The 27,878-nt window shown below is 36.3% G+C and overlaps 1 long non-coding RNA gene across 6 annotated transcripts in view; it reads right to left on the bottom strand.

Moving 5' to 3' along the window:
* Positions 1 to 27,878, bottom strand: part of LOC144321604 (uncharacterized) — a 193,306-nt gene that overhangs the window by 25,518 nt on the left and 139,910 nt on the right. For 3 of the 6 annotated variants that reach the window (XR_013387207.1, XR_013387206.1, XR_013387203.1), the window contains 2 exons: positions 6,236 to 6,310; positions 5,335 to 6,049 (listed from right to left, as the gene is read on the bottom strand). The exons of 2 other annotated variants lie outside the window; for them this stretch is intronic. This is a non-coding gene — a long non-coding RNA (uncharacterized LOC144321604). Of the gene's footprint in view, positions 1 to 5,334; positions 6,050 to 6,235; positions 6,311 to 27,878 lie in introns of those variants that run through there. One more of the 6 variants, XR_013387205.1, reaches the window with a different exon arrangement.

Below are 27,878 nucleotides of genomic sequence, written 5' to 3'. Positions count from 1 at the left end.
ATTGGATTCTACACTGAGCCAGTTCACTTACATCATGAAAAATAATAAGGACAAGAATTACTACTTTGTGCTCAATGACTCAAAAAGACTGTAATAGTCACCTGAGGGTATAGAATCTTAAAGTGTTTTCTAAAAGAGCATGGCCTTCAGGGCTTGTTATATATAAATGTACCATTAGAAGCCATGATCTGTGAAAGGTTATTTGGGGAAGTGCTTTTGTCACTCAAAATACCTCTCCAACCTGTGAGTTATACTTTCAGATTTTTTTTTTTTCATTTAGATATTTAGTTTGGGGCTTTATAGTTAAAGGGAGTTTAATGTAAGTGAGCCCACATATAACAGCTAATGGGTGTACAGAAAGGATGAGTGCCTCCCCACCTGTATCACAGCCTTTCCTCAATTCTCGTTTCATAGCCTTCTTGGAGTCTGAAATGAAGTAGAAAGAAGGACACAGTGAAGCGTGGGAAAGCGCACCAACGGGGATGCCAGAAAAATACTCTGCCTACTTGACAATGTTTCATCAGATGAACTTCATTCCTCTTGCATAGTTTAGAACTGAAGACTATGCCAGAGCCTCTGTTTTTTACTTTTAGGTGTGCCCTAGATGGAGGGAGAGCTAGAGGCAAAAGTCAGCCTCCATCTCCAAGCAGAGTGACAAGAAGAGCTGGGGGTTGCTAACTTCCTGTGACAGCTCTCATGGTGGGCGGATGTGAAGAGAATGGCAACAGCATGGGACTGCATGCCATCTTCCATGTGCCTGTTCCTAGCCCCAGATCCTGGCTTTAAGTTAATATGGCTGAGTCACTTATGGCATAGTCCTCAGAATAACAGTACGAAGCAACCTTTAAAGTAGTATTGTATGTGTAGGAGACCAGGAAGAGAGAAGCAGATTTAAGTTTCATAACATCGGAAAAGGAGTATTAACATCACATTTATGATGCCATTCATGTAATTCCACATAAAGCCAGTTTCTGTACAATTTTCTTTTTCACAAATAGCTTTATTTGTCTCTAGGAGAATGAGCAATAGTTTATGCCAGAAAAATAGATATTTTAAATATGTGTATGAGCTCTAAAGGATGCTCAGCCTCCAAAAGATAAAACATTATGTGCATTAATAACCAGTTACACCAATTAATAGGGAAGTAAATTACTTAATTTTTTTAAAGAATAAATGACATGACATTATAAGGAAATGAAATTATTTTACATAAAATTTGAAGTGTTTCCCAAGCCTTTCTATTATCTCTCTTGCACACACATAAACACCATGCACACAAACTTCCTTTTTCATCTTCAATATTCTTCTAAATAAACAGACTTCACAGGCCTGGTCTTGATGCCAAAATGAACCCCTTTCATTTGCTGATTGAGATCTGGCTCAACAGCCAATGTTTCCTGCTGGGTCCTTACAGAGGGTACATTCATATTTTATCCTAATTTATTCATTATCAAACATCAAACCTTTGGAAGATAAAACAAAGACTGAGGGAACAATGCTGGGAGAACTGACTGGTTTGTTTTCATCTTCACCCTCAGATGAAAGAATTATTCAGTAGCACTACCCACTCTATCAATACATCATCCAGGTAATTGGGGGCAGGGGTGGGGGAAATGACAGGCTGGGCCAAATCAACCTACTGCATCCACTGCTGCACACAAGAATCTCCAACATCAAGAGTATCTAATGAGAACCTGAGAATCCATGGGATTATATTAGTTGACTCAATCTTGTAATTAAGTATCAAAAATTCCCTGAGCTATTTGTGAGCATTTACAAGTTACACATCCAATCTCTACTTAATACAAGACAAAAGACCCAAGTTATACTCTCCTTCTGGGAGGAAATCTTCAATGACAGCTCTGGCCAAGTATCAATTTTTTAGTATCGAAGATCCCAGTTTCTGTGGGGTCTTTTGCTGCTTCGAGATGGCATAATAATAGATAAGTCATATATGCTTATTTATAAAAATGGATATTATCTTCCTCCAAGGAATTTGAGAAGATGGATGAAATCATGTAAAAGTTGCTTACAAGTGTATTTACACTGATAGTGTTGCTTGGGCAAATCTGGTAAAGCAACAAAGATAGCAACATCTTCCATTGTAACTGGCCTCAAGTAGAAGTGGTTGCAAATCTGTTGAGGTTTAACATACTATACCATAGTAGCTCAAATATATAGATTCCTACCCTTCTTAAAATTTCAAAACTAAAAACTTATTCTTTGGCTTATATGCTATATCATGTCAAAGATGTCCTAACAACATGGAGTAAACATAATTCAGTGAATATCACCTCTTGGGATTGTCATTAAAAATCAGGAGACAGACAGCAGTCATAATAAGGCAATGGTTTGTGGAATAGGAAAGGAGCTAAATTCACTAGCACCATGGGCAGAAGCCAAAGTGATCTTTGGAACCCTGACTGGTTTAAGATTATCTGTAGTGTTTCACCAGTGTTGACATCATTTTAGATGAATGTTGCTGTTCCAGTGTAATCAGGGCAACCCTTAAAACTCATTGCTGTCCTATTTTTGGCTTACTTGATCATTTGCAGTATGAAAACAATGAATGTTTTATTGAAAAAGCTGCTCAACAATGGATTGACAGTCAACTGACTTGATGGATTTCCCTTCTCTTTATCACCCAAGAGTATCAGGTATTCCTGAATGTTGGAGCAGAACCTTTAAAAATCAACCTAAGGGCCACCTGGATAGGTGGCTCAAGTGTCAGACTTCAGCTCAGGTCATGATCTCAGGGTCCTAGGATCAAACCCTAAATTGGGCTCCATGCTCAGCAGGGAGTCTACTTGTCTCTCTCTCTCTCTCTCTCTCTCTGTCCCTCTCCTCTACTAGTGCTCTCTCTCAAATGAATAAAATCTTTTAAAATAATAAAAAATAAAAATGAAAATCAACTCAAAAAGATTTCTGACTTATTTCCATCACCCCATACCTTATTAAAGCACTTTTGGTTCCTAAATGTGGATCCAGGGAGAGAAGGCCATCTCCTTTTAGCCTCTTCCTATATAATGATCAGGTCAAAGAAAGTAGAAGGTTACATAGTAACTTAGGAAATTCATGATTCTGCTAGGGCCGTTTCTGGATGCAATGTTCCTTCTTCCCCTAATTACAAACTAAGGCTAGCCTAGTTAGTATGCTCTCCAGTTGACAGCCTGGCCAAAAGAGGATCTGAGGAATTCAAACTTAATTCTGGTTTGGCTATCTAGAGTCCCTTATTGCAGTACATGATTTTGGATCATCAAAATAATGACCACTTGGCTGCATATACTCCTTATCAAGAGACTACATGTGCCAAAGTGTGATACAATGGGTCTCTGTTGGATAAAAATGCCCTTTTCCCTCTTTTACCTCTCCCTTCTTGACACAGGTCAGGACATAGGTAGGGGATATCTGGGTCACAGATGAAGTCAGAGCAGCTAAGATGGGACAGTCTGATTCTATGGTGTCAGAGAGGTGACAACCTTGGCACCGGGGTCTGAGGGGTACCTCAGAACCCAAGAATGATAGAGAAGAGAAGGATGTGTTTAAAAGTTAAGATAAAAAGATCTGTGATAAAATCTTGAGCTTGGCCAATCTTAAAATGCTGCTTAAAAAGTGAGTGGATTCAATGAACACTCTGGAGTATCCTAGATATGCAAGATGATCAAATAAAAAAAAATGGAGACATTTGTTTGGTCCTGGATAATGGCAACAGAGTGGAGCCACTGATAATGCGTCATATTTATACATAGGAAACATAATTTGCTAAGTTCTGTATGGAGTCAATTTAAAAATAAAGAGAAATAAATTAGAATTTTTTTAAACATAGGCACAAATATTTGTTGTTTTGATTGTTTCAGCCTTCTAGAATTAATTCATCTTGAACAGATGTTGATTTTAACAAAACTTCAATTTAATAGTTATTTAGAGTTGATTAAAGTTGATTTTTTTTAAAGGTGCACAAAGGAAGGTGATGATCCCTTCGCCTTAAGAAAGAATTCTAGACAATTGAAGAAGAATTCATGACAGTTCACTATGCAAAAAGATGTGAATCTTTTTTAACTTCAATGTAGTATAAATAAATGTACACCAATATACATATATACACACATATACACATGCATATACACACATGTGTTTCTGTACTGCACACATATATGCATATATATACACAGATACCTATATACTTTAAATGATCATTAACTGAAATGTAGATATAGCTTTCTTTCAAATATCTTAAATATACATCACTAATTAGAGTTTTTTAAACTTTATTTTCATGTTTAAGATTAATGAAAATTTTAATGATATATATTTTAAATATGTCATATTGGAAAAAATACAGTGCTATAATTATTCTCAAAGAGAACCAACAAAGTGCTAAAAATAATAGATTTTAAATAATTTTTGTGTTTATTTTTTTAAAAAAGATTTATTTTAGAAAGAGGGAGGGGAGAGAGAGAGAGCGAGCATGAGGATGGGAGTAGAAGTAGGGGCAGAGGGAAAGGGAGACAAAATCCTCCAAGAGACTTCCCACTGAACACAGAGCCCCAGTGAGGGGCTCAATCGCAGGACCCTGAGATCATTGCCTAAGCTGAAATCAAGAGTTGGGTGCTTAACTGACTTAGTCACATAGGTGCCCCAAATTATTTCTGTGTTTAAATAGTGGTTGAAAACAACTGTATAAGAGTGTACCAAGATCTTTTTTTTTTTTTTTTTTTTTTATCTTTGCCTCATTTCATGGATTGGCTTATAACTAATTTTTACCCAAAAACATTTTGATAATTTGGCCTTGTCTCAAAGACACCCGTTCTTTGACTTTTCCCTCTTCTGCCTTCTTTTTCTTCTTACTCTCTCTGCCTTATGTTGAGAGTAGCAAAGCTCTTCCAAAGTCACTGAGAAATAATTTTCCTTATAAAATCACAAAATATTTCCTGAGATGCTAATTCCATAGTTACTAAACATCAAAATACCAATCACCAAAAGAAGGACAAGATTCAATTATTTTCCAAGATCTGGAGGGGAAATACCAGAATTTTATAGGATTTTACTTTTTTCCCCCTTGGGACCACAGGATGACTCTTAATCTGTTGCTTCTGAATTAAAAAATTTTCCTAGGGGTGCCTGTGTGGCTCAGTGGGTTAAGCATTTGACTCTTGATTTCAGCTCAGGTCATGATCTCAGGGTTGTGAGTCTGAGCTTCACACATCAGGCTTCACACTCAGCAGGAGTTTGTTTGAAGATTCCCTCTCTCTCTCTCTCTCCCTCTGCCCCTACCCCCAATTCTCTCTCAAGTAAATAAGTTTTAAATATATATATATATTTCTAGACCTAATTTCCAAGCTATTTTTCTCTTTTTAGAAGTTAAACGGGCATAGAACTTCTGTTTTAGGGGCTATAAAGTTATAAATATAGGCATATAAACTAGGAGTAAATGATATATGTGTAAAACTAAGAAAACTGGAAAACCAAATTTACTAAAAGCATGGTTGGGAGCACCTTAAAAAAAAAAAAAAAAAAAAGCAAACAAACAAACCTATTCTCCATGCCAGAGATTTACAGCTTTAAAACCATTTTATTCCCTTAAAAATACATTTAATACGAATAAATTTTGTGATAGAATAGTTTCCCAAACAGTTCTAAGTAAAGATCTGCATATTTGTGAATACATCGGGTCTTATTTTGTAGCGTTTATAAAAACTCATGCCACAAATTGCCCGATGAAAGTCCAGTGCTCTTAACATAGGACTTCTATTTTACCACCACCATTCCTTTGGGAAGATATGTTTTAATTCTGGCAAAAAAAAAAGTCCAAAACACTTAAATATTGATTTTACAAAGAACAAGCTGGGTCCTATATCTGATGAACAACTTCAATGGAGTTTTAAGTTACTACTCAGGTTTCCGCTGCCCATTCAGATCACGTTTCCATTACTTTCTGTTACTGTTGAAATTGATGAACGATTCTATGCAAAGGAAGTCTTTTGGGGGCATTCTGGAGGTTTCCAAGTCTCTCTTTTCTTTTTTCATTTAGGGCAGTTTCTTCCAAAAGCTAAAGAAGCAAAGGCATTTATTTAGAAGAAAGGCTAAATTCCTGATGCTTAAAACTTTCATTTGAGGATTGCGAGTTTAGTTCCCTTTCTAAAAAGAATGCAGATAGAGAATCTGAGCTTCTCAGTTGAGTTCAAGGAAACTTCCACACAGCAAAGTAGAGTGGACTAATAAAAGCATAACATACCTGCCATAACGCCTATTAGAAAAAAAACTCCAAGATCCAGAAGTTCAGAGTATCTACTCTACATGTAGATACTTTCTAAAAAAAAAAAAAATATTCAAGTTTACTTGAGATATCTTAGTTTGCCTGAACAGCATGTGATCATCTATATTTTTCTGTGTATGTGGACACCATTTATGTACCATGACTTTATGAAAGTATTTGATTAAACATATACCTTTCTTTGTCTTAAGCACATTCTTTATAAAGTAACAAAAATAGAATTAATTCTGAGAGTTCTGTTTTGAATATTTTTGAATTTCAAAAATAATATTGGTTCACAAAAATAATTCCAACACTTTGAAAAGTTTTACAGCTAAAACAATTCCCTTTTGCTTTTCTCCAATTCATAACATAATTCTCTAGTGTGAACTTCTATGAAGAGTTATTGGATATACTTTCAGACACTTGAAGTTATGTACCAATAAATAGCTTTACCCTGCATCAGAATGGCTTCTGCAAGGTTTCTGCATCACTTCACTTGTTTTTTCTGTCTGCTGAACTTTATCTACTTGAAACATTTTCACCTTACATTACCTAGAATTAGTTTTTTTTTTTTTAAGATTTTATTTATTCATGAGAGACACAGAGAGAGAGAGAGAGGCAGAGACACAGGCTGAGGGAGGTGCAAGCTCCATGCAGGGAGCCTGACGTGGGATTCGATCCCGGGTCTCCAGGATTATGCCCGGGCTGAAGGGTGCGCTAAACCGCTGAGCCACCAGGGCTGCCCAGTTATTTTGTTTTCTTCTGAAATATCCACCCTACTTCGTTTCCGGGTTCATCTACTAAAGTCCTACTTATCTTTCCATTCTCGGATGGAGTGCCACTTTCTCAGGGACATTTCTACAACCGTCTGAGACCAGGGCTGTGAGTCCCAAAAGGGGGATTCCTTCCTGCATAGCATCTATCAAAGTGATCATTTTAAACTTATTAATGAACTATTTTGATTGAGGATCCTTCAAGACTGCAGTGTAATCTTTATGGGGACAGAGAATATACATGATTTGAACTCAGTTATATCCTTAATGAGTTGTGGACTCTCTGGGAAAAAACAAGAACTTAAGAACTAATCATTAAATAAATCAATGAATTAATGAGCAAATGAATAAAAATTCTAACAGAAATCAGAGGACATGTTTTATAATCGTCAGAATGTCATATATTTCTCTTCGTTACACATTTTAGATATATCTTTAAACTCTTTTGCATCGTATTTCAGACCTGTTATCTTCCATGATGAGCTTTGATTTGAGTGGTAGGTATTACTGGTTCATGATTATGAGGATGGATGTGGAATTAAATTAATTATAACAAGTACAAACTTAAAAGCACTCCATCTAATCAAATTTATTACAATTTATGTTGCAATATTGAATAATGATTGTAAATGAAACACAATCTATGAAAATACTTGGGCTAATGATGACAATCAACAAAAAAGAAATCTCAAGTCTCTATTCAAAGAAACTATTAAAAAACAGATGAACATATGGGAGTGGAATAATGGGGGGGGGGGGGAAACAAACCATAAGAGACTCTTAATGATTAAGAACAAACTGAGGGTTGATGGAGGGAGGTGGGCGGAGGATGGGATAGATGGGTGATGGGTATTAAGGAGGGTAATTGTTATGATGAGCACTAGGTGTTATACATAAGTGATGAACCAGTGAATTCTACTCCTGAAATTAATGTTGTACTGTATATTAACTAATCAGAATTTTTTTTTCTTCTAAAGATTTTATTTATTTATTCATGAGAGACACAGAGGAGGCAGAGACACAGGCAGAGGAAGAAGCAGGCTCCATGCAGGGAGCCAGATGTGGGACTCAATCTCTGAACTCCAAGATCAGACCCTGAGCTTAAAGCAGAGCTTAACTGCTGAGCCATCCAGGCATCCCAACTAATCAGGATTTAAGTGAAATCTGAAAAAAAGCACCCAACTTTATCAAAGTAAAAAGAAAAAAAAAACAAACTACTAATTGACTCTTTTCTTTGAAATCTGCTAATTAAAGAATAATAATTAAGAATTTACTCTTAGTTGAAATAGCAACTATAGTTTAGGGCACTAACCAGCCTCATTAAAAAAAGGAAAGTAGAGAATTCTGTAAAAGAATCAGGAATAATCCATTTTTGCCAATCTTGATGACAATATAGATTTGACAATACTTTAGTGAACTGGTGTTAAAACTATAAAACTTTAAGACAAACTGTTGATGGGAACCAGAAATTTGTATAACACTAACTCGTAAACTAGAGATTACTTTTGTTTACATGAGAGAACTTTAACTATATAATGGTTCTTATTTAAAAGAAATAAGAAGCCAATTAAATCGATGGTGTTGGGATTCTCCTGGTTTGGGTATTTTGGAGCAGTAGGGAAAGTTTGAATTTAAACAAATGATCATATAGCATCTTAAGACACTATTATTTGAAATGAGATAATATTATTTGGGATATGGAAGAAAATACTGTTTTTTTTAAAGATACACACCAAAGTTGAACAATAAAAGCAAAATAAAGATATTTTCTAACATACTTAAATTAAGAAGTTTGTTACTAGTATATCATTATATCAAGTAGGGGAAAAAAAAAAAAAAACAACCCTGAAGGACCAGTGTGAAATGCATGAGTGAAGAACAGAGATAACAGAGAACTATAAATAAGACTTGCGGATGGGGCATCTAGGTGGCTCAGTCAAATGATCACATGACTCTCGATTTTGGCTCAGGTCATGATCTCAATGTCCAGGCATGGAACCCTGTGTTGGGCTTCCTGCTCAGGAGGCAGTCTGATTGAGGATTCTCTCCTTCTGCTCCTTCCCGTGCTCACGTGCTTTCTCTTTCTTTCCTCAAATAAGTAAATAAATCTTAAAAAAAAAAAAAAGAGGACTTGCCAAACAATGAGAGTATCTATAGTAGTTTAAAAAGAGAAAAATCAGATAAATTTTAAATAAATTGGGAATATGAATTATAAAAAAGAATTAAGAAGTTATGTGGGACTAGGAGTTTCTATTTAAAGGGTGTTTCACAGAGCAGAAACATTACACTCAGCTGGGAGTTTATTAGGATGTAGACACTCTGGTCCACTCTAGGCCTACAGAATCAAAATCAAAATCAAATCAAAATCTACATTTCAACAAGGTCCTCATGTGTTTCCATATGGACCTTAAACTCAGCAATCATTAATTTCTGGAAGGAGATGAAATACCGTTAACTTTAGACTTCAATTATGTTTGTTTGAAATAATTTGAAATTATTAATGTAACCAAGCCAATTAAAGAACAGAAATATATTTCCTATTTTCTAAACTAGAAGAGGGAAAAAAGTGAAAAGGGAGTAATTAAAAAGACAAGAAATGAGATAAAAAATATGGACTAAGCAAAACAAAAAGAATCAGAAAATGTGATATAAATTCAAACAGAGTACAAGCATTAAACCTTTAAAAATTCTCTTGAAAGCCAATCACTGTTTCTCACTTCTCCTAGTCTGGGACAACATAGATGGTTCAATCCCAAATAAAAGGAGTTAGAGGGTTTTTCCCAAAATTATATCCACTCCCTTCCTTCCTTTATTCCCACCTGTTGATTTGAGAAAGACAGAAAACCAAAAGTAAAAGCTGTGGCTGATGTATGAACTCCGTCAACTTCTGATGATGACTATGGACTGCCATTGAACCCCTTCTTTAGTTGCTATGTATGGCTTAGTTTCCTGATATATACTCATATTTTGGATAATGCTTTTAGTTTTTGGAGGTGGTAGAGATTGGGGAGTTTCATTGTCCTTGAGAATTCCAAGAGTAGTTGTGGATAATCCTTACATATGATTGCATTAGTTATCTATTATTATGTAACAATTTATCTTAAGATCTAGAAGCAAAGACAGCAAGCAGTAATCTCACACTATCTGAAGGTCAGGGATCATGGCATAGGTTAGTTGAGTGATTTTGGCTCAGGGTCTGTCATCAGATTGCTGTCAAGATGTCAGCCAGGCCTGTAATCATGTAGATTTGTGGAGCACTAAAGGATCCGCTTCCAAAATTATCCCCTGATCGTTGCCAGGTGTCAGTTCCTCATGGGCTACTGGACCAAGGTTCTTAGTTCCTTGTCATATGGGTTTGTCCATAGCAATAATAACAATATGGCAGGTTGACCAGAGAAAGAGAGGCACTATATTTTTTAACCTGAACATGGAAGTGACATCATTTCTGGCCTATCCTATTTGCTAGAAGCAAGACACTAAATCTAGTACATAGTCACAGGAATTGGAATTGGAAGAGAGTATATGTTGATGTAGTTTTAAAGCCACCACAATGTATATGAAGGACTATCATAGAGGGTGATGACTAGATATTGTACCTTTTTAGTAAGAATAAAAAGAGCTATTACAGTAAGAATTACATGCATGAAAATGGCAGATGCCATTTTTGTTCAATACATTTCTTCAATAATTTTATATTATTATTACAAAAGAGATTCACGTTCATTATATTGGAAGGTACAAGAAAATATGAATAAAACATGACGAAAGCTCCTATTTTGACAACTGCAAATAACTCTGTATTTCGACCATTATGGTACCTTTTCTTCCAAATGCTTTTAAATACATGTATTTTTATATGCATATATGTTGGCAAACCTCTCTTGCTCACTCCATACCACTATTTATTCCCAATGGTTTACAATTTTGCATACTTTCCCATGCAAATCTTTTTACTCCCTGAAAGAGAGTGATAGCTTCCACTTAGACAAAAATCTGAAAGGCAAAGAGTTTTGGTTTTTTGTTTTATTTTTGTTTTTTGGTTTTTGTTTTTTTTTTTTTTTTTTGAGGTTTGATTAATTTCCAATGGCATTGTTTTCCTTGTTAAACCTGAATAAATAAGAGCTGATTTGTGATTCTGGCTGACTTCTTTTTAAAAAGTGGATTAAAGTGGCAGATTTTCTTTTTTTTCTTTGTTTTTTGTTCCAATTTCTGTTTACTTAAGACAGACCTATCAGAAAAATAAAACCAGAAAAAACAGCCAAAGATAATTCCTAATCACCATTTATCATAATTAAGCTTATGACACTGTTAATCTTCTGGAACACTTGGAATCTGGCAGTTATTGGAAGGCTCTTGGTTGTACTTTGCCCATTGTTCTAACATTTTCCAGCATCAACCTCCAGCAAAGAGTTTTTTTTTAAGATTCTTTTTTTTCTTTGCATTTGAAGTGAATCCATTTCATTTTTGAAAGAGAATCATTCTACAGCAAGATCTCTGAATGCCTGAGTATGAGTCATAGTGAAAACACAAATATTGTCCAACTTCTTCCTATTTCAATTGTGCATCTATTTGCTTACAAGTGTACTAGCAGATGCATACATACAGTGCTACGCTTTTTGTTTGTTTTGTTTTCAGATTATGGGAAAAGAAAAAAATTCTAATTGTCTATTTAAGAAGGGTAATGAATACTAGGAATTATATTGAGCTGCTTATTGCAGAGACTTGGAAATGTAACAATGTAGATTGATTTCAGATTTTTTTTCTCTCTCTCATACAACATGAGCTAAGATGGTGTCTCCATAAAGTTATCAGGGCCCAGGTTCCTAATTTAATCTTTTGGCTTTACCATCCTTAATGTATAGCTTCTATCCTCATATTCATCACATGATCACAAGATGGTTACTGGGCTGCCATAATCATTACTGCATTCCAGATAGAAGATAAAGAAAAAGAGCAAAGCAAAAGATCCCCCGTGAGCCCTAGAGCTCTTAAAGAATTTTCCCCAAAGCTCACTCAATAAATTCCTCTCACATATAGCCACCCCATAAGCAAGGGAGATTAGAAAATATGATTTCAGAGTTGGGCACATTGCTGCTCCTAATGATATAGAGATTCTGAAAATAATCAAGAAGTAGGGAATATATAGTGAGCAGGTACATAAGGTCACAAGGGGGAAAAATCTGAATTTTTACCATGTAAGTCAAAGGTTAGGAAAACTGAGTACTAATATTCTTTTTTCTTTTGTATCTTTTTGAGGATAGATGACATACAACGTTACATTAGTCGCAGGTGTTCAACTTGGTGATTTGACAATTTTGTACGTTATTCTATGTTCACAAGTGCTTCTTTAAGTGTTATCATCTTTAATAGATGATTGATGGTCATGACTTCACATAAAACTCTATTTGCTCAAATAATGAAGTTAATTATAAATTACATCAACATTAGAATAGCACATATATTAAACATTTAAGCTATTATACCTAAGGATGAGGTCCCAGCATTGTTTCATTTTAATTTGATAATACTATGTAGGTTCTTAATATCTGAGGAAATCCCAGCTGCTAAAAGTGAGGCTGGCTATGTGATTGCTAACAACAGTTCTCTCCTTTCTAGCTTACCATTCTTCTAGACCTTAATACATATCCACAACTGGATTCTGGAAGAGAATAACCAAGAGAGGTTACGTATTGAAGAGGAAGTAAAATGACAGTACCATTTTACATTTGTGCAAGATTTTAAACTAAAAACAGAGAACATTTTTTATGCATATTATTTCCAAAAAAAGCCCCATAACACTTCTATGAGATGGACAGGTATCCTTATCCCATGCCACTGATAAGGAAAACCATTCATTCTAGAGGGAATAAATAACTTTCATAGCACCTGCAAATATATTCATGGTCTTCCTGGTTCTTGAATACAGATCATCTTCCAACTCCATGGTTCTTACAAGGAGGAATAAAAAACCCCAAATCATTCTCTCTCAGAAGACGACACTCAAGATAAAGTCAGATATCTGAATTCATGGCCATTGGGAAGTAGGACAACAAGATCATGAGGGCTTAGGCTTGTGAATGAAGGGAACACTGAGCCCAGTGTGCTGATAGGTGGGGGAGCTATGGAAGAGACAGTTTAGACCTACTTGAGTCACATGGCTTTTTCAGTCTCTGCAATTATTTGGAACATGTATGTAGACAGTACAGACATGTGGTATCAGTGGAAGAGGTAGTTACAGCTAGGCAGTATCATGACCTGGATCACATTTTGCTTGTATTAAAATGCAAGTCTCCAGGATGAGCTAATATTAGAGTCCCAAATCCTTTGATAGAGAACCTGATTGAAAATTAATTAATGAGTATAAAGACAACTGTTGTCATTCATCTTTCAAAGTGAAAATGGATAAGGAAAAAAAGCAACATTTTTCAGTGGAGCTGAAAGTTTACCTTTTTATAAGGCAATACTTGTTGCCAGACTGCTCTATGAAGACAGTATAGGTGACTTATTAGTTATCTCTTCTAATAGACCAAATACAAACTCTTAACATCTGCTCTTGTCTTAAGCTATAGATTCTAGCTATCTGTCACATAGTTTTGATGTTCAGATCACAAACAGGCCTAACATAATTAATCAAGAAAATGACTCATCAGTGGTCATTAATCAGTCACAAACTGCCACTGTTAAAATGCAAGTATATATTCATGCCTAAACAGGAGGGTAGACAGCATCGTTCCCTTGTTAGACTAAATCTTATAATGAATCCTTGACAAGGGCTATAAACAATTTTATACAGTGTCTTATACCATATCTTGTGTGTGGAACTTGGAAAGAATATAGAGAAAAGCATAATAATGATTCAAAGGGCTAAAAAGAGAAGATAAATGTATGATTGAACTATTTATTTAGTTTTAAGAAGCAAAGTTCCAAGAATATCTAATCTCAAATCTTCAAGTACATTACATAGTTGGAGATTTGGACCATATATTCTAACATTTAGGGAACAATATAAACATACTTTAACAAGACATATTTAAAATATAAATGTGCAGAAAACTGTTCACTGTTTGAGCTGTTCATGGGGATAGTCAACAGGAGAATTTGGCAAATTTCTTCCCTTTACTCACCTTAGGAAAAAGGTAAATAGTCAACTAACTAGACTGGGTGGGTGAAATGATTACACTTGCATTTGTACAACAATGTGGAATACTTGGGTGTAGCGACTAATGATGTAGTTGGGTGCCATATTGTGAATGACTATGTAACCCAAGCTATGTGATTTGAAAATTATTTTGGAAGCAAGGTAAAAAAGCAGAAAATAGTTTTTAACTGGAGAATGACAACAGTTTTACTATAGGACAGGAACTTAAAAAGAAAATCATTTTGTGAGATGTAAGTTTCAATAAGTTTACACTACTTGTTGAATTTGTTTATTCTCTGTGAAGCACTCTTTTGACAGAGTCAAAAACTGGCTATGAAATTGTTGGGAAGAGATGTAAAGCCAAATAGAATTCCTGTTTCATAATTGTCCAAAAAATTCCTTCAAACTTCAAAATAAGGGGATCCCTGGGTGGCGCAGCGGTTTGGCGCCTGCCTTTGGCCCAGGGCGCGATCCTGGAGACCCGGGATCGAATCCCACATCAGGCTCCTGGTGCATGGAGCCTGCTTCTCCCTCTGCCTATGTCTCTGCCTCTCTTTCTCTCTCTCTCTGTGACTATCATAAATAAATAAAAATTAAAAAAAAATTAAAAAAAAAAACTTCAAAATAAGAAGAGGTAAGTTAAATATAATTTGCTATCTTTTATGACCTTAAGTTCTCTATCATTTTTGTTATTATATCCAAGAATAATCAACTGGAATCTATTGGCTTTTAAAATACTGAAATGTGTCAACTTTTTGTTAAATATGTGCTACTTTTTTATTTATAAGAGATATCTTACTCTTCTGATACCACACCAAATAGCTTAATGAGATTTATTACATAAGTAGTATTACCAAATTTAGACATCCTCAGAAAGTCTGTTCCCTAAATTTAAAAGGTCCCCTCTACTCCTAATCCAATCACAGTTAATTTAGACACAGGCTTAACTTTGCACTTACATTAGACATAGCCTCAGGATCTCTACAAGATATCAGACTCTTGTGGGCCAAAAATTGTATCCTTACTGGCAAGATTATAGAAGCTAAACCCACCAGGTTCATACCGACTCATCTCAACATTTACCAGGTTAGACACTACGCAACCAGGAGTAAAAGATAGAATAAGATCATTCTGGAAGGGCTAAAAGACAACATATCCCTTGCAAGTTTCTGGCATTTTTTTTCAACTTCACCTGAAACATATTTTATAGTTATGGATTGAGGTTCTGCTCTCTTCTGATTTTATTACATTTATATTATCAACACTTGTTTACCTTTACTCCAGAGAATCATCAGGAAAACAGACTGTCATGCCCCAGAGATTCCATGTCAGAGGTTTTAGGATCTCAAATTCCCCAATAATTCTACCCTCATTTAATATGTGGATCACCTGTTACAAAACTCTGAAGATGAAAAGAGCTCTCAAACTCACCTTCCACAGAAAAAGAACACAAAGCATCAAGAAAAAACAAACAAACAAACTGTAATTTGTCACCTTACTTGAGGCATGATAGGCTTCAGGGAGACAAGCCTCTTACCTCTGATTGGCCGTAACTTATTGAAAGCTTCCCTAGGCAAATAACTAAAAATTCTAGAAATTCTAGTTCTCACCACCTTTTTCAGACATTGGACTCCCATCCTCCATGAAATCATTTTTTCTCTTCATGTTTCCAACATGAGGCTGCAGTTTGCAAACTGAAGCAAGCACTAACAACCCCCTCCTCTAGGTTCTCCTAACTCCATAAACCTTTCTCTCTGTACACTCATAAACCATCTGGTTAGGCTTATAGCTAATTATAGTCTCTCCCTTTATCCATTAACAAAGCTTAACCCATCTTTCCTCAAGGCTATAGAAGCTGGGGCGAAACACATGAAAGCTCCTGCTGACATATTTTTGGGGTCTTTCATGAATCTAATGATCATCTGGATGAATAAACTTTCCCGGTTAATGAAAAATACTTATTTAATCACAAGCTGGCTTACATTTCATGACTGTTGTTATGTCCTCCTTTATATATTGCTATTCATCACAGTAACACATAAACATTCTTTCTCCCCTTCTTATCAAAGGAGAGAGAGAAACAAATGGCTGTTGAGCATCTGTCTCAAAATTATCTATGCCCCATGAACTCTTATTAGAAACTCCTTAGAAAAATCTACACGTGACTATTTATTGATGAATCATGTATCTGAAAGCAGATATGAAAAATTATTAGTCTGGGTATTGCATGATAGACTTCATTTCATCCACAGAATATAAGTCCATAATATAGAATAAATCTGTTAAAATGACAAAAGTGTTTGCCTTCACTATAAGTTTCCAACTAGCTAGAGAAAGAAAGTTGTTGTATAAATATACTCTGGCTATGTCTCTGGGTGTCTATGACATTGAGATGCTTTGGAAATATGAGTGCCCCTAATTTAAGAAGGAACCCTAAAATACTAGACAAGTCAAGCAACTTTTAGATAACCTAATGCTGCAAAGGAAGTTCCTACTATAAAGGTAGTTAAAAGAGTCAGTAAAAAGTGGCTGATCTAGACTAAGGGAAATACCTTTGCTCTTCGTTACACTGACTAGGCCATATCTGCAAAGAGATTTGTGATGTCCTCCCAAACCAAAGTCTGGTGGAGTTAAAAGAAACTATTTTAGAATGCCAAAATTCCACTTCAACGTCAGGTAAAAAATATTGTAAATAGTTTGGATATAAACTACTTTAAAAGAATCCAACACTCTTAGACCAGTAAGTTGATTGTGTCATAGGAGTTCACGTGGAACCTCACTAATAGCTTACATGAGATTCATCTACCACAACAGGAACAAACTGGTCACTGAACTAAAGCAGCACTTTAGGAGGTAGGTTTTTAAGTCACAAGGTAGGTCTTCTGTGTATACCTCACCTGCCAAAAACACAATTCTAGCAAAAATGTCAAGAGGAGGGAGGGACAAAAGTCAAAATCGCAAGACACATGTAAATACCTTCACATGGACTCCATACTAGTATCCAGTACAATGGGATCGGAAGACATTTCACTCCTGAAGAGCTACAACACTCAGAATGGCAAAATGCTACTCAGTCTCATGTTTCCTGCTTGGAAACCCAGAATCTACCTTTACAGTCACTGTCATTAATAAATTCTACAAAGCAGACACTTGGGTGGCTCAGTGGTTGAGCATCCGCCTTTGGCTCAGATTATAATCCTGGGGTCTTGGGATCAAGTCCCACTTTGGGATCCCCATGGGGAGCCTGCCTCACCCTCTGCCTATGTCTGCCTCCCTCTGTGTGTCTCTCATGAATGAATAAAAATTATAAATACATACATACATACCACAAAGCACCACCAGTTACTCAATTACTGTCTATACCAAGGCTTGACAAATAATGGCCCATGGGAGAAATCCAGTCTGCCGACTGCTTTGTAAATAAGGGTTTATTGAAACATAAATTCATTTCATATTGTCTATGGCATTTTTATACTATAGCAGCAAGGCAGCCCAAGGGTCTACAAGCCTAAATTATTACCTGACCCTTTATAGAAAATGCTTGCTGGGATCCCTGGGTGGCGCAGTGGGTTGGCGCCTGCCTTTGGCCCAGGGCGCAGTCCTGGAGACCCGGGATCAAATCCCACGTCAGGCTCCCGGTGCATGGAGCCTGCTTCTCCCTCTGTCTGTGTCTCTGCCTCTCTCTCTCTCTCTCTCTCTCTCTGTGACTATCATAAATTAAATAAATAAATAAATAAATAAATAAATAAATAAATAAATAAGAAAATGCTTGCTACTTTCAGGTCTATACCATCCTCAATCTTACCACAAATATAAATAAGTTCCATGTTATATGGACTCAAACTCTTTTCAACAGCTGAATTTTCCAGGTCCAATACAATGTGTCCATGGTTACAGTTACAAAGAGATCAACTTATCTGGCAGTTAATTGGCTCCTTTTTAAGTTAGAAAAAGGCAATTTGTAAATTCAGCAATACCACTTATAACCTTCAACTGCAAGAAGACACAAATAACACAAAGGGAACTCAACCATACAGTTATCAAAAGATACTGCCTCTCTTCAATATCTAACTAATTAGCCCTTGCACGAACTAAACCCTGGAGACTTGGTCTTCTGGAAAAGACATCAAAATGAAAATAGCCCTGGAACCCTTTTAGAAAGAAGCTTATTAGGTACTCTGAACAACTACTGCAGAGGTAATCTTCAAGATGTCTAGGATTCATGGATCTGAGTCCTCGTTAAAGAGATAAGTACCCGTGGACCATAGGAAGACTAAGTAGAGAGCTCAACATTAGGGGGATTCAAGAGTCAGTTTTATAATTTGAAAAGATCACTTGTACTGTTGGCTGGAAACTAACTTGAAGGGAAAAAAAGAGTTAAAGGAAAATTGTTAAATAGCTATTGCAACTGTCTAGGTTGTCTAATATCTCTCTGATAATTGTTCTGGATTGGTCACTTTCCATTGTGTTTAAGAGAGGAGAGACTTAAGACATATTTTGGAGTGCAGACTCAGAGATGTAACTGGACCATTTTCAAGCAAAATATGATGAAAAGGAAAATTGAACAAGGCCAATAATCATAAAAGGAACTAAATCCCAAATGAAAAATATCTATTCTTCCAGTCCTTCTGCCCAAATCACAAAGTCCAGATATTTGAAGGGACAAGTTTATCAAATTGTTAAGGAAAAACAAAATCTCTATTGTATACAAATTACCGAGAAGAAATACAAATGAAAGAAATAACAGCTCATTTTACAAAAGTGTGGTAACACTAATATGAAATTTGAACAAAGACTTGAATAAAAAAAACAGATAACTTAATGTTACTTTTTGACTTACGTATAAATTTGACATCAAGTATTACCAAACACCTTCCTGAGGATCATGTAAAAAGAACATCACTTCCAAGTAGTTTATTCAAGATATAAAAGACATCTAATGTGATTTATCACTCAAAAAGATTACAGAAAAAATTATATGTGACTTTCCCAAGCTTTACATATTTTTATGTTTTGCTATGAATAGTAATTACAATTGGTCATGAAAGTATCTAGATGCTTTTGAAACCGCTTTCAGTGTCAGGTGTTCTCTGCTAGGAGATGTTTTATAAGGATTATTTAGGCAATATGTGATGTGAAGGGTCCTCTGCACAACCACCCTTGGCAAGTGGGTAGCATTTGCACAAGGGCAGAACAGTATCACCCTGAACCTCAAACAGAAGACTAAAAATTGGGACACCCAGGTGGCTCAGTGGTTGAGCATCTGCCTTTGGCTCAGGTCATGATCCTGGGATCGAGTCCCCCATCAGGCTTCTCGCAAGAGGCCTTAAATCTGAATCAAGAATGAGAAGGCCAAACATTAGGATCCTAAAAAATGTCAAATGATAGGGGCGGCCAGGTGGCTCAGTCAGTTAAAGGCCACTCTTGATTTCAGCTCAGTTCATGACCCCAGGGTTGTGGGATGGAGGCCCACGTCAGGCTCCACGCTCTATGTGGAGTCTGGTTGTCCCTCTCCCTCTGCTCTTTCCCCTCTCATGCTTTCACTCTCTCTCTTTCAAATAAATAAAATCTTAAAAAAAAAAAAAGCCAAATAACAGTGGAACTAGTGCCCATGTAGAAAAATACATATGTAAATATATGCTGATTATGTAGGTAGGTAGGTGGGTAAAATTCAAAAGATAGACTATGATGTGAAAATAAAATGGTTAAAATTGAGCTAAAACTACTGTCTTTTATATCATTTTTCTCTCTCCTACAAACTAGAAGAGCCAGCACCTATGACACAGTTGTGGAAAGTATCTTGAGAGGGACTAGAAGAGTAATACAGAAAGAATCCTTCTCCCTGGGTACCTTTCTGGCTTATAGCCATCAACTTGCCATACACTACCTACCCACCTGTGGATTAAGAGAAACATAGTCTTTTGTTTTGCTTGAGCCACTCTTTTTTTTAGTTGCTTCATTATATAAACTTAGCTTTATTTAGAAATTAGCCCCTAAAAAGGGGGGGGGGGGTAGTGCCACAGTGAAACACCTGTGATACTGATTTATTAATTAGCATCGCGATGCAGAGCAAGGAAACAGATGGTACACCCTGGAAAACTGATGATCGCTATTATCCTACAGCAAACAGGTGATGAGAAACTCTGCCTGTGGTTAACTCTGAAGGCAGATTAGATGTAGAATGAAACTGTGCTGATAGGGAAAGCATTTTGAAGAAGTCAAAACTATGATAGGTTTGACTATTCCTTACTACACTGAGCAAGATGCTACGATAGAGGGGGAAAAATCAGCCAGTTTTCAAAATTTTTTTAAAGATTTATCTATTCACGAGAGAGAGAGGCAGAGACACAGGCAAAGGGAAAAGCAGGCTCCCTGCAAGGAGCCTGATGCAGCACTAGATCCCAGGACCCCAGAATCATGCCCTGAGCCAAAGGCAGGTACTCAACCACTGAACCACCCAGGTGCCCCCAGTTTTCAAATATTAAGGACCATTCTCGCCTATAAAATTAGTATAAATGATGGGACACAATATTGTAATACAGCTGTGGAGAGAAAGAAATAATATTGCTAAAGGGCTACCTGTGGCCCCAAATCTACATTGACCAAGACTGCAGAAATATGGGGGGATAATTTGCTTCCGTGCCTTCAAAGATTCGGAAATGATATGATACATGGGTTTCTTAAATGCCACCCAATATTTTTCTCTGTTAATAAGAAACAACTCAGCAGCAAAACTCAGGTTAAGATTTTGACCTACCAGTGCTCGCTTCACGCAGCACATATACTAAAAAAGATTTTGACCTACCAGCTAGATCTGTAGATTCAGGAGACCTCAGGGTAAGTACCATTAAACTGAAGGTGAGGATAAGGTGCCAAATATGAGGCATCAGCAAGCAAACACGTTAAGGATTAAAATAAGCATTACAGTGAGTTCCCATTTCATACACAATAAGACCTCTGTAATCAAAAGACAGATAATGTCAAGTGTTGGCAATGCTGGGAAGAAATTGGAACCTTCATGCGTTGCTGGTTGAAACTTTGGAAAATAGTTTGGCATTTCTTCACAATGTTAAAGAAAAAGTAACAGATGATCCATATCCATATCCCTTGGTATAAACCCAAGAGAAATAAAAACATACCTGCAAAAATCTTGAACTCAAATGTTCATAGCAGCATTTTTTTTTCATAGCAGCATTATTCATAGTAGCTAAAAGGGGAAGGAATCCAAATGTCCATCAAGTGATGAATAGATAAATCACATTATGTCCATGCAATGGAATATTGTTAAGGAATAAAAAGAAATAAGGCACTATTACACATCACACCATGGATGAAGCTTGAAAGCATTATGCTAAATGTCACACAAAGTCACAAAAAGATCACAGAGTAAATTATTTCACTTATATACAATGCCAGAACAGGCAAATCTATAGAGGCAGAAGGTAGGTTTGCAGGTGCACAGTGCTGGCAGCAAATGGTAGGAAGGGGGATCATGAGGGTGGGAAGTGGCTCTTAATGGATATGGGACTTCTTCTGGGGTGATCAAAATGATAAGTTGGTTGTGATGGTTGTTCGGTTTGTGAATATACTAAAACCTCTCAAAATATACACTTCAAATAGGTGAGTTGTGTGGTATGTGAAGTTTATCTCAATCAGGCTGTTTAAATTAGGACCAGGTGAGAGATTAGCCATGCATGATTTCATATGAAACTAACTGGAAATAAACAGATAGGAACCTACCAGCTTTTGTTTCTGATTTGAAGAAATAGTAATGCTGAAGAAATCACCAGCTTGACCTTCCACTCCTGTGTTTGCTCAGCTCTTAAAGCAGACTGCAGGCTTCTAAAAATGCACCAGAGATCAACTCAAAACACAAGTATCCCCAAAAAGATGGAGTGTCTAAGGACCACTTCAGATTCACAGAAAAGTCTCTGAGAGAACCAAAACCAGGACAAGGACGCTTACGTAAGGGTGCTAACTAAGCGACCGGGGTCTAACTAAGCGACCTACTCTACTATGAAGGCAGGAGGTCTTTACAATTCCTGCCCAGCAGGGCTCCTTTGATAGAGTTCAGTGAGTGTTGTGTTTCCCATTCTTCCTGTTTCTGAATGGGGCTTTTATTGCTGTTAACTGTTCTTACCCCAACCTTCTTTAATGAATGTGTGCATGCACACACACATGCTCTCATGTCATGGGGACAGGTGGGACAGCTGACTTGTCTAGATATGTCTACAGTTTACATATCTCTGGATCATGGAGAACCAAGTGTGACCTTAAAGACAAGACCATATCAAATGCAGAAATGCAGGACTCTGAGCCGGATAGCTGAAGTAGAACAATGGGACTTGGGGTTGTTTCCCTTGGGGAGTAGGTGAGCGTAGAACTGCGTGTGGATAAAATGGTATATATGATAAAAAGATTATGTATGGTATGTACCCCATCCTTTACCTATTTTCATCCTGGAAGACGTGAGACCACAAGAGAGATAAAAGAACACGGTTTAGGTGGCCACAGCCTAGGAATACACTAGCTGCTCAGGCTAACGAGGCTAAAATCCCCCCTCACAGAATCATGCCAATCGCCCTGAACCTGTCACATGGTTGTAACACTGACCACCCTTCCATGCTGTCACAGAGGCAGGTGCAGCCAAATCCAAACAAGAGTGTGAGGGGATTGCACTGTTAGTGGGCTGAGATTCCTAAAGTGCTCTGTGGCCTGTCTCTCAATCTCTGATTTCTTGTATTTTTTCAGATGGTTTTTTTTTTTTTTTTTGGTTTCCAAAAAAGAATTGATAGCGTCAGCAGATTATTATATCTTTTCCTTTTTCTTCCTTTTTGTCGATCTTCTTTCTCCCCCTAAGTATTGGTAAGGATAATTTAATGACAAAAATAAATGCTAATTTCACACTAAGATAATAACATATAATAAAAGTGGTAATGGGATACGTTTTCCTTTTTTTCCTTTGGCATTGTTTCTTAAGTACTGGAAATGGGAATCAGAATTTCTGCTTATTCCATTTTGAAATATAGAAAGTGACAGATACTTTGCATACACAAATATGTATTACAATAGATATGAAAGCTTCTAAACCATTACATACCTGTAGATTAAAATATTACAAAATATTATTTCCATTTTATAAAATATTTTATCTGGAATGGCACTGATTTTGTCAAATATTTTTCTACTTTTAAACAATGGAACTTTATTTCACATTTGTATTATTATGATTAATTTCATTGGATTTCCTTGTACTGAGACCTCATTGTATTTTGGTTGACATATACTTGGTCTCAAGGTGTTTTTTTTTCTTAAGATTTATTTGACAGAGAGAGAGAGAGAAATAGAGAGAGAGAGGGGAAGCTAGCACAAACAGGGGAGCAGCATTGGGAGAAGGAGAAGCAGACTACCCACTGAGCATGAGGCCTAATGTGGGGCTGGATCCAAGGACCCCAGGACCATGACTGGAGCCAAAGGCAGATGCTTAACTTGACTGAGCCACCGAAGCGCCCCTCAGGGTGTTATTTTTAAAATGCTGTTGGTTTCTATACTTTTAATAGTTTCAAATTTTTTCATTGAAATTAAAAAATGAGGCTAGTTTATGGTTTTTAGTTCTTTGTACATTTTGTTTGGTCTTTATTATGTTATGCTGGATCTATAAAGATAAATTGTGAGAATTTTTATAGGCATTATATTAAATTAGTAGATCGATCTGGGAAAACTCAAAGAATCTTCCAGCGCTCTGTCTCCCTTCTGGAACAGAAGATTTCTCTTCTTCTTGACAGTTTGATCTAATTCACTTGTAGAAATGTTTGCACAAGATCCTTTTGGAGATCACATTGACAACTTTCCCTGTACCTATAATAGACCTAACCTGTTCAGCCTATCATGTGTAGGTTAGCTTAGATAATTTAGATATTAAGAGAAATTATCCATTTCACTGAGTTTTTCTATTTTATTTAGTGCAGTGTTAACTTCCACTCTATCTGAAATCCTTTGAGATAGTTTTTACATACTCATTCTTCTTTTATGGATGCATACATTTTTAACAATTGTGATCCAGCAGATCATCTTTAAGTTTTAAATAAATGAGTTCTGTTTTCTAGTTCTTTTCAATTTCCTGTTTTATTTCTGTTTTTGCTTTTGTTAGGTATAATTTAATAACATGTTGAATTTAGTGTTATATTTGTATTTATTTGGTTTTTGTTAGAAATATAAGTATTAATCGGTTAAAATAATACTTTATATACAGCTTTAGTCAATGCACCCTGCAGTTCTATACCACAAAATTTTACTAACATTTTTTTTTTAATTTATGATAGTCACAGAGAGAGAGAGAGAGAGAGAGAGAGAGAGGCAGAGACACAGGCAGAGGGAGAAGCAGGCTCCACGCACCGGGAGCCTGACGTGGGATTCGATCCCGGGTCTCCAGGATCGCGCCCTGGGCCAAAGGCAGGTGCCAAACCGCTGCGCCACCCAGGGATCCCTTTTACTAACATTTTATACATAATCCACATCAGTTTGATTTCTTCTTGTGGCCTGAGATGGATAAGGGTAAATTTTTAAAAGTTTTTTTAAAGGTTTTATTTATTTGAGAGAGAGAGAGAGAGAGTGAGAGAGAGAAAGAGAGAGAAAGGACCACGAGTGGGAACAGAGGGAGAGGGAAAATGAGACTCCCTTCTGAGCTGGGAGCCCAATGCAGAGCTCGATCCCAGGACCCTGAGACCATGACCTGAGCCAAAGGCAGACACGTAAGCAACTAAGCCACTCAGGTGCCCCAAAGGTAAATTTTTTGAAAGTAATTTGAACACAGTACTTTTTGTTATGTGCTTTTCCTTCTGTTATCCAATGATCAATAAATGTGGTTCTTGTTTCACAAGAACTTGAAAATAATTTTAAATGTATTAACATATGTAAAATGTATAGAAAAGTATGACACATAAGCAACACCACATGTTTTAAATTTTCTATTTGTTAATGAAATCCTCTCCACACTTACTTCCCTGTTTCCTCCATCTCTGAGGGCTTAAGAGGGGGAACTAGAGTCTCCTATTGTAACCTCGTTTCCCTGCTTCCTCACAACTTTGTCAAATTATGTTTTGTCATTTATATCCCTTCAGTTGTAACATAACATGATTTTTTAGTACAAAGAATCCTTTGTTATTTTAATATTCTATTATAAGTATTTAGATGTGTGTTTACATGTGTGTATCTAGTTGACACATGTGTATCTATATTTGCCCATCATTTTACTTCTACCATCCTTAATTGTTGGGTTTAGATGAATATCTTGCATACTGCAAATGGTAAGAATGCTTTACAACCAAACCTTTCAATCTAATAATGTCCCATTTAAAGGGTGGATTTGATTTAAATTTATTAAAATGATGTGCTTATTAATTCTGCATTATAGTTGAAAAAGTGCTCTCGAATTTTATGCTAAAAATACTCTGGTAAATGGTTTGTGGTGTTCTTGTTTGGTTTCCGGCATGTTTTATTTCTGTTCTTTCATGCTTCTATAGCTTATTTGTATAACTCAATACAAACCAATCACTAATCTACTAGAATGTTGAGGAAACCAGCATACAGCTCTCATTCTGTACATGTCTGATTTTCCTTTTTTGTTTCGTACTTTGTCAATGTTTATAAAGGTTTTTAAATTCTTCTTGTGCAAATATTCATTATTCTTTAGCCTTGGTTCTATGCTTAAATGGACTGAATGATCATTTCTAATACTTATACTGTGTTTCTCTATTTAACTTTAGAGGGGCCAGATTTCATCTTCGTGCACATTTTCCATAAGGATTGTTGTATACTTTACAAGTGTATACTCTACAAGTGTAAGACTGCTGTCTATAAGGAATGAAAATTTGGCTCATTCTAATGTTGAAATAATATGCTCTCATGCTAAGGGTAAAGTGTGATCTACAATACCCATATATTTTTGACTTGCTACTATAAAAATGTCCAACTATTCTCAAAACAAGAGAATGGTAAATATTAGATGTTGGAAAGTTTGACTTTGGTCTGTTTATTTTTCCTGTAACTGATGTGAATTTCTTTCCAGGTTATTTTTTTAAACTGCTCTTTTCCTGGGACAACATCACTTAGACTACATATTTAGATATTTTAAGGTTTTCTCATGAAACATTTGAATGGATTTTGTTTTGTTTTGGTTTTAACTGGTCCTATTGTTTTCCTCACATATGCCGTTTAATGTATTAGATTTTTTTCTGTCCTTTAAAAATTTTTAATCTAGTTTATATGAAATACATTTTTAGTATCTATTTTTCTTTCACCACATCATTTGCTTCAGGTGTCTAAGCCCAAATGAATATAAGGGCCACAAATGTGTGCCCTTCATTCACAGAGAGCAAAGGATGAAAGAAATCAGTCCTTTCATAATTAAAGGAACTATATGCCATGTATTCTAAATGCTGAAAAATAACACAAGACTGGCCTTAATGTTTTCATTATCCACTGTCGATTTCATGCCCCCTTTTGTTCTTCTGAATCACTGCTGTGCCTCCTTTTCTTTCAAATGTTATTTGAATCTCCTTTCAAATATTACTGAACCTTGTTTACTAGGATATCCCTTATCCCTTGCTTTCAAAAGGCTAATTGAATGTAAATTTTAAAAAAACATATATTATATGAAACTTAAAAAAATACATAGAATTGCTTTTTCAGATATTAAAGAAAAACAGAGTTACTACTCATACAAGGACTAAGTACTTAGAAGGCCAATTTGATGTTTGAAAGAATGTTCACTGCTCAATCACTTCATTTATTTAATAAATTACACATTTTAGCTCAGCAAAATAAGAAGAGAGTTTTTCATCTCCAGGAGCATAACTGTCCTCGGGCTTTCAGGAGTCTAATGTGTTTTTCCTTTCTTACCTCTGTACAGATCTCTTGCTGATTTTATTCTGGTTATTAGTCATCTTTGCAAAGGAGGCCATTTTTCCCGGGCCAGCTCTTTGTGAAAAGATGGCTGAGGAACAGCTCCTTCAGGTAAGATGCTCAGTAAGCAGACCACTCCATTTTGTGTTGGTCGTTTCCTGTCACTCTGGTACCAGGCACTAACCCAACATCTGTGTGCTGAGTCCAACCCAAGCTGGCAGAAAAATGCCAGGCTCAGTGAAGATAGCAGTGTTTGGCATGACAATTTGGTGGTAACTTTTCTTCCTCTGATGAAAACCACCATCTGCAGAGCTGCCTTCCCTGTGCTTTTCTCAGACGCTCTGACACACTGTCATCCTGCCCAGTGCCTGTGTCTTTTTTCCACACTTATATGTTCAGTGGGAGTCAGGGAGGCTTCCCTTAAGCACTGTCTGAAGCAAGAGGTCACTAGGTTAGACCCTCAAGTGATGAAACACATTTTGAAGGACTTCACTTGATACTAATTATCTGCATGTACTGTTAAATTTTATTACCACGAGCACCATTTTTTTTCAAGGTCTCCCCCACTGGGGATTTTTTTTTTCTTTTTACTGCACTTCTTCAAAGAGTGCAGCTCCTGGTTGTGACTACCTTTCAGATTCATCAGAAATAATAATTGCTGACTTATTATAACAAATATTAAATGCTTACATAGCACTATAGGGCCAATCTTTTGAGTTTTTACAAAATCCCTAGGAGGTAAAGACATACTCAGGCTCCTTTTACAAATGAGAAAAACAAGAAGAATTTGCCCCAGAACACACGGCTA

Source organism: Canis aureus, chromosome 10 (genome assembly GCF_053574225.1).
Source record: "Canis aureus isolate CA01 chromosome 10, VMU_Caureus_v.1.0, whole genome shotgun sequence".
In the NCBI taxonomy this organism is placed as follows: domain Eukaryota; kingdom Metazoa; phylum Chordata; class Mammalia; order Carnivora; family Canidae; genus Canis; species Canis aureus.
The sequence above is the reverse complement of the archived record's forward strand: the minus strand, read 5'-3'. Positions and strand labels throughout refer to the sequence as shown.